Source organism: Schistocerca serialis, chromosome 9 (genome assembly GCF_023864345.2).
Source record: "Schistocerca serialis cubense isolate TAMUIC-IGC-003099 chromosome 9, iqSchSeri2.2, whole genome shotgun sequence".
Taxonomy (NCBI): domain Eukaryota; kingdom Metazoa; phylum Arthropoda; class Insecta; order Orthoptera; family Acrididae; genus Schistocerca; species Schistocerca serialis.
This window is the reverse complement of record NC_064646.1, coordinates 147,201,469-147,215,117: the sequence shown is the minus strand read 5'-3', so window position 1 is coordinate 147,215,117 and position 13,649 is coordinate 147,201,469.

The window sequence follows — 13,649 nt, the reverse complement described above, 5'->3', positions numbered from 1 at the left end:
ACGGTCCTACGACACTCCCCTGTGGCACACCTGAAATCACTCTTACTTCGGAAGACTTCTCTCCATTGTGAATGACATGCTGCGTTCTGTTACCTAGGAACTCTTCAATCCAATCACACAATTGGTCTGATAGTCCATATGCTCGTACTTTGTTCATTAAACGACTGTGGGGAACTATATCGAACGCCTTGCGGAAGTGAAGAAACACGGCATCTACCTGTGAACCCGTGTCTATGGCCCTCTGAGTCTCATGAACGAATAGCGCGAGCTGGGTTTTACACGATCGTCTTTTTCGAAACCCATGCTGATTCCTACATAGTAGATTTCTAGTCTCCAGAAAAGTCATTATACTCGAACATAATACGTGTTCCTAAATTCTACAAGTGATCGACGTTAGAGATACAGGTCTATAGTTTTGCACATCTGTTCGACGTCCCTTCTTGAAAACGGGGATGACCTGTGCCCTTTTCCAATCCTTTGGAACGCTACGCTGTTCTAGAGACATACGGTACACCGCTGCAAGAAGGGGGGCAAGTTCCTTCGGGTACTCTGCGTAAAATCGAACTCGTATCCCATCAGGTCCAGCGGCCTTTCCTCTTTTGAGCGATTTTAATTGTTTCTCTATTCCTCTGTCGTCTATTTCGATATCTACCATTTTGTCATGTGTGCGACAATCTAGAGAAGGAACTACGGTGCGGTCTTCCTCTGTGAAACAGCTTTGGAAAAAGACATTTAGTATTTCGGCTTTTAGTCTGTCATCCTCTGTTTCAGTACCATTTTGGTCACAGAGTGTCTGGACATTTTGTTTTGATCCACCTACCGCTTTGACATAAGACCAAAATTTTTTAGGACTTTCTGCCAAGTGAGTACATAGAACTTTACTTTCGAATTCATTGAACGCCTCTCGCATAGGCCTCCTCACACTACATTTCGCTTCAAGTAATTTTTGTTTGTCTGCAGGGCTTTGGCTATGTTTATGTTTGCTGTGAAGTTCCCTTTGCTTCCGCAGCAGTTTTCTAACTCGGTTGTTGTACCACGGTGGCTCTTTTCCATCCCTTACGATCTTGCTTGGCACATACTCATCTAACGCATATTGTACGATGGTTTTGAACTTTGTCCACTGATCCTCAACACTATCTGTACTTGAGACAAAACTTTTGTGTTGAGCCATCAGGTACTCTGAAATCTGCTTTTTGTCACTTTTGCTAAAGAGAAAAATCTTCCTACCTTTTTTAATATTTCTATTTACGGCTGAAATCATCGATGCAGTAACCGCTTTATGATCGCTGATTCCCTGTTCTGCGTTAACTGTTTCAAATAGTTCGGGTCTGTTTGTCACCAGAAGGTCTAATATGTTATCGCCACGAGTAGGTTCTCTGTTTAACTGCTCAAGGTTGTTTTCAGATAAAGCACTTAAAAAAATTTCACTGGATTCTTTGTCCCTGCCACCCGTTAATGAACGTTTGAGTCTCCCAGTCTATATCCGGCAAATTAAAATCTCCGCCCAGAACTATAACATGGTGGGGAAATCTACTCGAAATATTTTCCAAATTTTCTTTCAGGTGCTCTGCCACAACAGCTGCTGAACCAGGGGGCCTATAGAGACATCCAATTACCATGTCTGAGCCTGCTTTAACCGTGACCTTCACCCGAATTATTTCACATTTCGGATCTCCGTCAATTTTCTTCGATACTATTGCACGAAAACATAGCTTTTCTTTAAACTCAGCGCAATTCGATTGTTGACAGAGCTAGAGGTGTGGATTTACTTACGGAGTTATAGTTTGAAGGGGGTGCCTTGCGTTTACATGTGAACCGTAGAGTAATTATGCAGATACAAATCTAGCTGTAGCTGCGACGAGATCAATCGATAGACAGCTTTACTACTTTAAGTGTCTCATTTCCTAATCTAATTCCCTCAGCATCACCCGACTTAATTCGACTACATTCCATTATCCTCGTTTTGCTTTTGTTGATTTTCATCTTATATTCTCCTTTCAAGACACTATCCATTCCGTTCAACTGCTCTTCCAAGTCCTTTGGTGTCTCTGACAGAATTACAATGTCATCGGCGAACCGCAAAGTTTTCGTTTCTTCTCCATGGATTTTAATACCTACCCCGAACTTATCTTTTGTTTCCTTTATTACTTGCTCAATATACAGCTCAACATGCTAGAAACGTAGGTTTGCCTTTCCTTAACCTTTCTTCTAAGATAAGTCGTAGGGTCAGTAGTGCCTCACGTGTTCCAACATTTCTACAGAATCCAAACTGATCTTCCCCGAGGTCGGCTTCTACCAGTTTTTCCATTCGTCTGTAAAGAATTCGCGTTAGTATTTTGCAGCTGTGACTTATTAAACCGATAGTTCGGTAATTTTCGCATCTTTAAATACCTGATTTCTTTGGGATTGGAATTATTATATTCTTCTTGAAGTCTGAGGGTATTTCGCCTGTCTCGTACATCTTGCTCACCAGATGGTAGAGTTTTGTCATGACTGGCTCTCCCAAGGCCGTCAGTAGTTCTAATGGAATGTTGTCTACTCCCGGGGCCTTGTTTCGGCTCAGGTCTTTCAGTGCTCTGTCAAACTCTTCACACAATATTGTATCTCCCATTTCATTTACATCTACATTCTCTTCCATTTCCATAATATTGTCCTCAAGTACATCGCCCTTGTATAGACCCTCTATATACTCCTTCCACCTTTCTGCTTTCCCTTCTTTGCTTAGAACTGGGTTTCCATCTGAGCTCTTGATATTCATACAAGTGGTTCTCTATTCTCCAAAGGTCTCTTTAATTTTCCTGTAGGCAGTATCTACCTTACCCCTTGTGAGATGAGCCTCTACATCTTTTCATTTGTCCTCTAGCCATCCCTGCTTAGCCACTTTGCACTTCCTGTCGATCTCATTTTTGAGACGTTTGTATTCCCTTTTGCCTGCTTCATGTATTGCATTTTTATATTTTCTCCTTTCATCAATTAAATTCAATATTTCTTCTGTTACTCAAGGAGTTCTACTAGCCCTCATCCTTTTACCTATTTGGTCCTCTGCTGCCTTCACTAATTCATCCCTCAGAGCTGCCCATTCTTCTTCTACTGTACTTTTTTCCCCCAATGCTGTCAGTTGTTCCCTTATGCTCTCGCTGAAACTCTGTACAACCTCTGGTTTAGTCAGTTTATCCAGGTTCCATCTCCTTAAATTCCCACCTTTTTGCAGTTTCTTCAGTTTTAATCTACAGTTCATAACCAATAGATTGTGGTCAGAGTCCACATCTGCCCCTGGAAATGTCTTACAACTTAACACCCGGTTCCTAAATCTCTGTCTTGCCATTATATAATCTATCTGATACCTTCTAGTATCTCCAGGATTCTTCCATGTATACAACCTTCTTTTATGATTCTTGAACCAAGTGTTGGCTATGATTAAGTTATGCTCTGTGCAAAATTCTACCAGACGGCTTCCTCTTTCATTTTTACCCTCAGTCCATATTCACCTACTATGTTTCCTTCTCTCCCTTTTCCTACTCTCGAATTCCAGTCACACATGACTATTAAATTTTCGTCCCCATTCACTACCTGAATAATTTCTTTTATCTCATCATACATTTCATCAATTTCTTCATCATCTGCAGAGCTAGTTGGCATATAAACTTGTACTACTGTAGTAGGCGTGGGCTTCGTGTCTATCTTGGCCACAATAATGCGTTCACTATGCTGTTTGTAGTAGCCTACCCGCACTCCTATTTTTTTATTCATTATTAAATCTACTCCTGCATTACCCCTATTTGATTTTGTATTTATAACCCTGTATTCACCTGGCCAAAAGTCTTGTTCCTCTTGCCACCGAACTTGAGGTTAGTTAGGTTTAATTAGTTCTAAGTTCTAGGCGACTGATGACCTCAGAAGTTAAGTCGCATTGTGCTCAGAGCCATTTGAACCATTTTTTTGTACTTCAGTCGGGTGAGTCGATTTGTTGTGCTGCCATTCGTGAAGAGCATTCCACGGGGTGCTTTCCACCAGAATAACGCTCGTGCGCATACCGCTGTTGTAACCCAACATGCTCTGCATGGTATCGGTATGTGGCCTTGCCCTGCTCGATCACCAGGTCTGTGTCCAGACGAGTACATATGGGACATAACCGTCTCTGAACTGACCAACCAAGTGCAACGGCCATGGATCTCCATCCCACAAACTGGCATCCGGCACGTGTATAACACACTGTATGTACGTTTGTTTAGTTACATTCAATTTTGTGGCGGTTATACCGGCTACTAATGTACCAGCATTACGCTTTTGCAATGGCTTGTGTTTCGCTTACATTAACCTGTGATCTTGCAATTTTGGCCGTCCGGGGTGGCCGAGCGGTTCTAGGCGCTACAGTCTGGAACCGCGCAACCGCTACGTTGGCAGGTTCGAATCCTGCCTCGGGCATGGATGTGTGTGATGTCCTTAGGTTAGTTAGGTTTAAGTAGTTGTAAGTTATAGGGTACTGATGACCTCAGAAGTTAAGTCCCATAGTGCTCAGAGCCATTTGAACCATTTGTTCTTGCAATTTTAATCACTTAATATATTACCTAGACAAATGTATTTTACTGTCATAGATACACGGGCAAAACAAAGTACTTGCATAGAGAGTGTACTGCGTGAAGATGATATTGTTCGTGCGTACACCTCACAAGCTTAATTCCCACCACGTCGTGTCAGGCTTAACGATAGTATTTGAAAAAAAGGTAATTAATGGTAAATTATGTAATCAATAGCTTATAAAATTATGACAATAATAACAATGACGATTGCCCACAAATAATTTAGTTTCATGACAGACACAGTCGAACCCTTTTGTGTTTTACCCCTCAGAAAATTTCATTTTATCCCTCAGGGGGTAATTCCCCTCAGGTTGGGAATCACTGCTATATAAGGAAGAAAGACTACAATTTAACGTTCCGTCGATGAGAATGTCATTGGAAATGGTTCTGAAACTGTATAAAAGTACGTGTTAACACCTGCACAGTATAAACATTTCCGCTGCAAGTGCTGAAACTTTCCTTTCGTCCGCGCCTCGGAGCTCCCGTAGCGCGACGTGCGAAGTGAACCTCGCCTCCACGGCCTGAAAACGCTGTTGATGAGCTGCGCAGGGGTCAAATTGCGCGAAATTTTTCTGTCGTGTCCGGATAAATTCTCTATGCTATAAAATGAGTCCAAACAAGGGTCGTCAGCCTAACTCGGACACGCGAGACAGAGTTGTTACATTTCTCACTTGTCCAATAGTCTTAAGTCCTGTAGCAATCTAACAATCTTCGTAAGGATTCCGAGATACGATCACGGAACGTAAAATGTTCACCTACAGCAGTTAATGCACCGCCTCCAACTCACCCCTAACAATTTCAGTTGATAATCTCCTCACAACTAAACAGCAGTACAGTTCAATCTTAATGAAACAAAATGTCTCAAAAAAACGCCACACTCAAATTTGCTCGACAACATATGAAATTTATTGGTATTAACGAAGTCCATCACTTTTATCCAACACCGCCTCCAGCTAGCTAACGGCAGCACGCTATAGTCAGAGGCCTTTTCTTTCCACGAAGATCACGATTTTACTAATCCGCGACACTCCTCCAGGAAAAAGGGAAGCGTCTAAGCAGAATTCTATGTCCGCACTCACGAACGGGCTTTCGAACGATTTGTAGCTTTTGCGCGTCGGAAAAATAACCTTTTTTTCACGAAGCGTCACTAACTCCGGATTTCCTAATAATATCGAAGTCGAAACGATAACCCTCCTCCCCACAGGGCCCACGAGTTTTCGCTTAAACCTCAGGACTGCTGCCGGCCAGCTTCTTGATTTCGTGAGCTCCAAAACCGCTCCACGAAATTATTTGACACTAGCTGAGTACCCGGCGTTGCTAGAGTACGTATTTATCCCATTCTTCTGTTAGTCCATTTCCTCCTGCCCCTCCCTCTGTCCAGCTCGTACTTCTTCTTTCTCTGTCCGTCTTCTGCTCCCTCTCTGTCCATCTGCTCCTCCCCCTATGTCCATCCACTCCTACCTCCTCTGTCCATCTCCTCCTCTACCTCTCTGTCAATCTCCTCAACCCCTCTCTCTGGCCGCCTCCTCCTCTCCCATTTCTCTTCCATTTTCCTTCCCCCCCCCCCCCCCTCTCACAGTCTCCTCCTCCCGAATACCTGTATCCATCTCCTCACTACCCCTCTCTTTCCATCTCCTCCTCCTCCCTTCTCTGTCCACATTATCACCCCCACCCCCAACAGGTGGCTGATGGTCTTTCCAGATCGTATGTGTACCAAATTTGGTTGAAATCATTCCAGGGTTTTAGGGTGAGCTCCTTACCTGTGGATTTGTCGCCTACACACGTATCAAGCGTATTTCACCTATATTAAAAATATTTCACGCTTATTTGTACCCATATTTAACCTGTATCTTTAGCGAATTTTCGCTCTGCGCTCTCATTTTCTCGCAGCTCAACGTTTATGTCGTATCTCCTGACCTACGTGTTGTACTGCGATAAAATTTTCCAGGTACATGGAATGATTCATACTGCTACAGTCTGCTAAATGTGTTGTCAATAGGGATACTAGCAAAAAGGTAATAAATTAAAATGTCATGCATGATGCAGGAGTTTTCTACACAAGTCAGTATTTCACATCTTATCGCCTGAACTATTTTTCGAACAATAATATAATTTTACAGCTACATTCACTGACGCATCTGGATACAGTCTGCGAAATATGTTGCGAATAGAGACAGTAACAAGAAGGAATAAATTAAAACATCATGCATGACGCGGCAGTTTTCGGCGCATCTCAGTGTTTATGTCGTCCTGTCTTCTGAATCATGCGTCGTACAATGATATAATTTCGCTGATACATTCAGTGGTATATGTGAATAGTAACTGCAAAATGTGTCACGAATGCAGGCAGTAACAAAGAAATAATAAATTAAAACGTCGTACTTCATGTGGCGGTTTTACTGCACGAACAGCGAAATGTAATAAGCGATAAACTTTTTTCCATTCTTCGTTTTGTGGGTGTTGACAGCGAGAAAAAGTTCCTTAAAGGCTTGAAATTATGTGTATAGTTTGTTGTCACTCAGACCTCTCATGCTCAAATGCTGGATAGTTAATTATGGGTTTCGCACGTCTTGGGCTACACTGCTTTATCATCCCCTCCTCACCCCTTTGGTAGGTAGGCGGTTCTTAACCTCACAACAACGATTCTTTCCAGACAGTAAGCGACACGTGTACCAAGTTTGACTGAAACTGGTCCAGTGGTTTAGGAGGAAATGTCGACGATACACGCAGACACACGCAGGCCTATATTTATTATATGCGTAGGTACGGTGCTCCTATAAATGACTCATTCGTTTCCAAAGCTCTGTACTTTCCAAAGTATTACACGTACAAATACGACTGACCCATGAATGCAGCCATAAACTCACCAAGTTTGCGTTTTGCACCGCACAAGTGTTATCTGAGTGTCCACCTGGTCACACGAGACACGTCCAGTCGGTGATCAAGTCCGTTACAAACTTTATGTAGCAATATAGTGTCAATCATCAACGCGGCAGAATTGATGCGTCTCTGAGATGTTCCAGTGTAACAGGTAGTGGGGCTAAGGAAACATGGTCTTTAATATACCACCAATGGAAAAAATCACAAAGCGTTAGGTTAGGCGACCTGGGGCCAAGGGAACAGACGCACATCATCTTCACCACAATGACCAACCCAGGGGTGCGAAAGTCCATCGTTGAGGTAGTGGCGAACATCGACCCCCAGTGAGGGGGTTCCCTGGTTTATTGGATAATGAAATTCTTGAGATCTGCATTTACTTGTGGAAACAACCATAACTTCAACGTATCAAGCTACCAGTCACAAGTCTTCTCACAAAAGAAAAACAGCCCATAGATCTTCGTCTGTGACACTGCACAGAAAACATTAACCTTTGGGGAATATTGTTCACGTGCCACAATTTCTTGAGGATTTTCAGTGCCCCACACTCTTACAATGTGGCGATTAACCTTCCCACATAAATAGAAGGTTGCTTCGTCGCTGAATATCAGCAGCGGGGTACGCAAACTCTTTGCTTGATTGGTGCCATGTCGCCAAGGCATTGCACTAATAACACCAGCTGCTGGGCGCAATTCAAACTCGGCCAGTTTACTGTTCTATTTATGCATCAGTCATATTTGTACATATAATACTTTGCAAATAATAGAACTTTGAAATCGAATGATTCCTTTATACTAGCTCTGTATAGGCGATCCAGCTGGCCAAAATTAGAAGCTGAATGTAGGCTTTCTCAATGGCCATTTGCTGCTCCTGGTTCGTGCGTTTCTGCCTTCTGTCAGCATTTAAAGAACTTTTTGTCCAACGAATGTTGGAAACACAGGCCGTCGCGGGGAAGTACTCTCCCTTATCCCTGACATTTGAGAAAATTAGTGAAAGGCGGGCCTATCAGGTCCATGCTGAATGAAATCTGCTTCCACCGGATAATACCACCGCTGTTTATAGTAGCCACCTTAGGCTCACAGAAGCTGGAAAGGAGATACTGCAGTATTATCGATTATTGAGCACAAACTGATTTCTAGTTATTTAAACTGAGAGGTCGAAAGTTACAGGAAGCGTTATCCCACTTGAAGATTTCCCGTGTGCAAGGATGGTTTGATAAGTCTGGTCAATTTCCATGATTTTCCTTGTACGGGGGAAGCTTGATAAGTCCGGTCAACTTCCATAAAAAAATAGAAGATCTTTATTGCCCCTTGATTATCCAAGGTTCAATGGTTCAAATGGCTTTAAGCACTATGGGACTTAACTGCTGAGATCATCAGTCCCCTAGAACTTAGAACTACTTAAACCTAACTAACCTAAGGACACCACACACATCCATGCCCGAGGCAGGATTCGAATCTGCGGCCGGCCGAAGTGGCCGTGCGGTTAAAGGCGCTGCAGTCTGGAACCGCAAGACCGCTACGGTCGCAGGTTCGAATCCTGCCTCGGGCATGGATGTTTGTGATGTCCTTAGGTTAGTTAGGTTTAACTAGTTCTAAGTTCTAGGGAACTAATGACCTCAGCAGTTGAGTCCCATAGTGCTCAGAGCCATTTTTTTCGTATCTGCGACCGTCGCAGCAGCGCGGTTCAGGGCTGAAGCGCCTAGAACCGCTTGGCCACAGCCGCCTGTTATCATCCAAGGGTTGTATAACGAATTCCAAGAATGTAAAACGTACAGTTCATTGTTGACAGACATCTGAATTGACAGTTTGTCGACTGCGGTTGAAAATGGAGTAACCGAGTTTCGTGCCACTATTAAACTTTTTTTTCTTTTTAAGGATTAGATTGCCGCACAAATCGAAACAGAACTGGGGGAAGTTGAGAAGGACTTTGCACCATCACTAAAGTAGATTTACTTTTAGATTAATGGACGGCCGGAGCGCGTTTCGTCTTGTACGAAAACGTTTAAATTCAACTGAGGAAACCACAAAGGTAACCATCGGCAAAGTCCATTGGCAACCATCTCCCGAATCCATGATATGGTAATGCAAGACCTCCGAATAAAAATTCATGAGACTTCTGAGACTGCAAGCATCTCAACAGGGCGAGTAAGAGATAGGAGGAAGTGATAGTCGCTCAACGAGAATTTTGCGGACTTTGACATAACCTGTTTTTTCGATGTTTTGAAAAAACTGGAGGATCGCTGGACCAAGTGCATGTCCTTTGAAGGAGACTATTTCGAAAATATACCAGGTGTAGAAGTATGAAACCGGAATTTCCCTATAGATGGTGCTAGCCGTCAGTGTAGGGCCCCTGACACCGCGTCTGCAGCGCCATCTGCTTCCTGTAACGGCTGTCAGCGAATGTCAATACACAGTAACCCAAGTTCCACACATCGGTGTCTGTTTCAATCCCGTAAACATGACGACTTTTGCGCCAACGACCTTCGATTTGCGGACAGCTTTGGTTTTCTGTTATCATTTGAAGAAAACTGTTGCAGAATCGCATCGAATACTTGTCGAAGCTTTCGGCGAACATGCTGTTGGGAAAACACAGAGTTTGAAGTGATTCAAAAAATTCGAAGGTGGTGATTTTCACGTGAGAAACTAGAAGCGCGGGAAACCACCGATAAAGTTCGAAGATCACGAATTGCAAGCCTTATTGGACGAAGATAATACTCAAACTCAACAGGAACTCGCGGAACAATTGAACGTGCTGCAGAAAGCCGTTTCTCTTCGGTTGAAAGCTGTTGGATAGGTGCAGAAAGTGAGGAGATCTGTTCCGCATGAACTGAATGGAAGACAGTAAGCAAATAGAAAGACCACTTGTGAAATGTTGCACGCCAGGTACAAAGTAACGTCGTTTCACCAACGAATAGTGACAGGTGATGAAAAATGGACGTATTTTGAGAATCCTAAGCGACGTGAATCATGGGTGAATCCAGGCAGACCATCGACATCCACTGAAAAACCAAATCGCTTTGGAGAGAAGACAGTACTCTGTATTCGGAGGGGTCAGAAGGGTGTCGTCTATTATGAGTTGCTAAAAGCTCGTGAAACCGTTAACACTGATCGCTACCAACAGCAAATGATCGATTTAAATCGAGCATTACCTGAAAAACGACCGGAATGTGTAAAAAGGCAACAAAAAGTCATATTGTTCCATGATAAAGCTTCATCACACACAGCAAAACGTGTCAGGAAAACGATCGAGGCGTTCAGTTGGGAAATACTACTGCATGCGGCTTATTCCCCAGACTTGGCTCCATCCAGTTATCTTATATTTGCATCACTGGGACACGGTCTCACTGAACAAAGCTTCACTTGGTGTGAAAATTTACGAAAATGGCTCTCTGACTGGTTCGCTTCAAAAGAAGAACTGTTTTTTTTTTTTTTTTTTTTTTTTTTTTTTGCATAGCATTCATGTCTGCCTGTGAGGTGGGAGAAATGTATAAATAGCATTGGATATTATTTTGAATATAATATTGTATATCAGTTTCAAACAACGGGCGTGTAATTATTGCAACCAAATTGCGGTGTCATACTTCTACACCTGGTGAGGTGAGCTGTTTACGAAACAAGCGTTTTTTCTTGCTTTGTTACCAGGCGTATCAAACCGCCCTCGTATGACGCGGGAATGTTGCCGCTAGATACAGCGTACGGTGGGAGTGTGGATGTGATATCTGAACAATCTGTTACAGACAGGCAGGTGTGTAGTGAAAGTGGCAGCATGTCGCGAGTTAACCGACTTTGAACGAGGGGCGATAATCGATGTAAGACGCATGGGTCATAGCACATTGGTGATTACATAATTATTCTGTTTTCGAGATTAGAAGTGTCTAGGGTTGATTTTCAATATCGTAGAGACAACATTTCCGAATGCTTAAACAGCCGTACAGACCGACCCCAAGTGTATGACTAACGGGGGTCATGTCGCCTCCATAGAACACACGGGTCGGTGGACCACAAACTGTGACTTAGATCGCCGCCGATTTGAGTGCTGGAATCCATTTATAGTAAACTGTACGGAGGCAAATACGCTGCATAGGTTTCAGCTGCAGATAGCCGAAACTCACATGTAATACTTTCCCAGTGTACGTTTAGCGACTCAGTGTACTCGGAGGAAAAGGTTATCTGTTTTGCTAAAATTTGTGATTTGTGATACACTCTCGGGTAACAATGTAACATTTAGCTGCATCTTCCAGCTATTTATCTACATAATCGACGCCCCGAATTAGACATGTGTCGTAGCGTTGCACCAAAATACCCTCGTCATAGAAGGGAGCCGCATGTGTTCTCTGTCAATTCTCTACGCTAGTTAGCTGCTCATTGTCTGTGTCAAAATGCTGTTTTCATTTGCAGCAGTCCATATGAACAAAGACGAGAAAATCAGAGGGAGCGAAGTCCGAGATGTTTGGTGGGTGATCAATTCCCATCAAAAAACAGTTCCCATCAAAAAAGCTGCAGGAACTGCAGTGAGCGGCAGAGCATAGTCATGAAGAAGGATAATGCCCTATGATAACATTCCGCTTCGCTTGTTTCGATTTTTCCTTTACAGTCGATTTTATCGAATCACCAAATCTACTCGTTTCGCAATGCATTACACTTTTCAAACAGATTGTTTCAATTTTCTGCCTCGATTAGCTAGCGAAGAGACACAATGCCGAAGGCAGCGGCTTTGTATTCTGAAAAAGCGGGCTTCAGATCCCCGTTAGGTCATCCAGATTTGTTTTTCTGCGGTTTCCATTAATTGATTGAGGAGAAATTTGGGATTACTCTTTTGAAAACGGCGTACGATTTCCTTTCCAGTATGAACTTTATTTCCGTCTTTATTGATGTTATCACTGAGGAAATGTTAAGCCCTGCTCATCCTTCCTCCCTTTTTTCTTGTCTTAATTATTTTTAAGCCATCATTCTTTTGACTGGCTGATCTTGAGCTTATTTTCGTATTTAGACAACTACTACGCCCAGTATTTACTACTGCGGTTATAGCATATTCGAAGTCCTTGCTCCTACGATTTTTCCCCTCTACCGCTCTTTCTAGGAAGACAGACCTGTTGCATATCTTATATATTCGTTACTGAGTAACTAACATACCGATAGTTTTGAAGTACCGTTTCGTTACTGCCTGAATCGTTTCGTTATTTGCGTTTGTCCTTCCACGCAACGAACGTTTCGAAGTCGGTAGTCTTCGCATTCCTCAAATTCGTTATCTCAGTGGACTCACAGTGACGGAAGCGTTTCGTTAGTGGCACACAAACTTTCACGCATGCAGTTCGTGGTGATTCGGTAATTTTAGCAGTCTGTAAACTTTGCCGGCCGGAGTGGCCGTGCGGTTCTAGGCGCTACGGTCTGGAGCCGAGCGACCGCTACGGTCGCAGGTTCGACTCCTGCCTCGGGCATGGATGTGTGTGATGTCCTTAGGTTAGTTAGGTTTAATTAGTTCTATGTTCTAGGTGACTGATGACCTCAGTAGTTAAGTCGCATAGTGCTCAGAGCCATTTGAAACATTTTTTGTTCTACTTATTCTTAATGGGTCTCATCGGTAGTGACACAGCGTATCGAATACAGGGCATCATAATTTGGAAGCTATTAATGACGAAGCACCGTAGTTTATAGTAAAATGTTTAGCAGTTCTCTAAGTTTTGTTCTGTTATGCCTTACTTTCAATGTGTGCCCCACTCGTCGCTCATAGAACACTAACGTGATATACGAATTCTACCTACGTACGAGTCAGCACTCCCGTATCAATAGCCCTGTTTGCCTCATAGATTCATACCGAAGGATAATAATGCCGTTGACTGGTGTTGTATTAAAGCGATCCTTGACGTAACTCCACATAAAGTGTAATAGCATATCATCGTGAGAGCCCGGGGACCTTGCGACGGCACCATCTCTCAAGAAATGCGTCGTTCAGCGCACGTCTTACATTCAAACTACAATATAGAGGTACACTACCATGCTGGGAGATGAATGGACAGCTGCACCTTTTCCATCTGCGGAAGCAGGAACTGTACGAGCGTATCCAGCCAAATATTTCCCGTTATGGTTTTGTCTGGGAAGAAAACTGAGCCTTTCAGCCTATCGTGGATTAGGCCACACCGGACGTTACGCTTAGGGATATTACGAACGTGTTCACGTGTGCGCGGTGTGT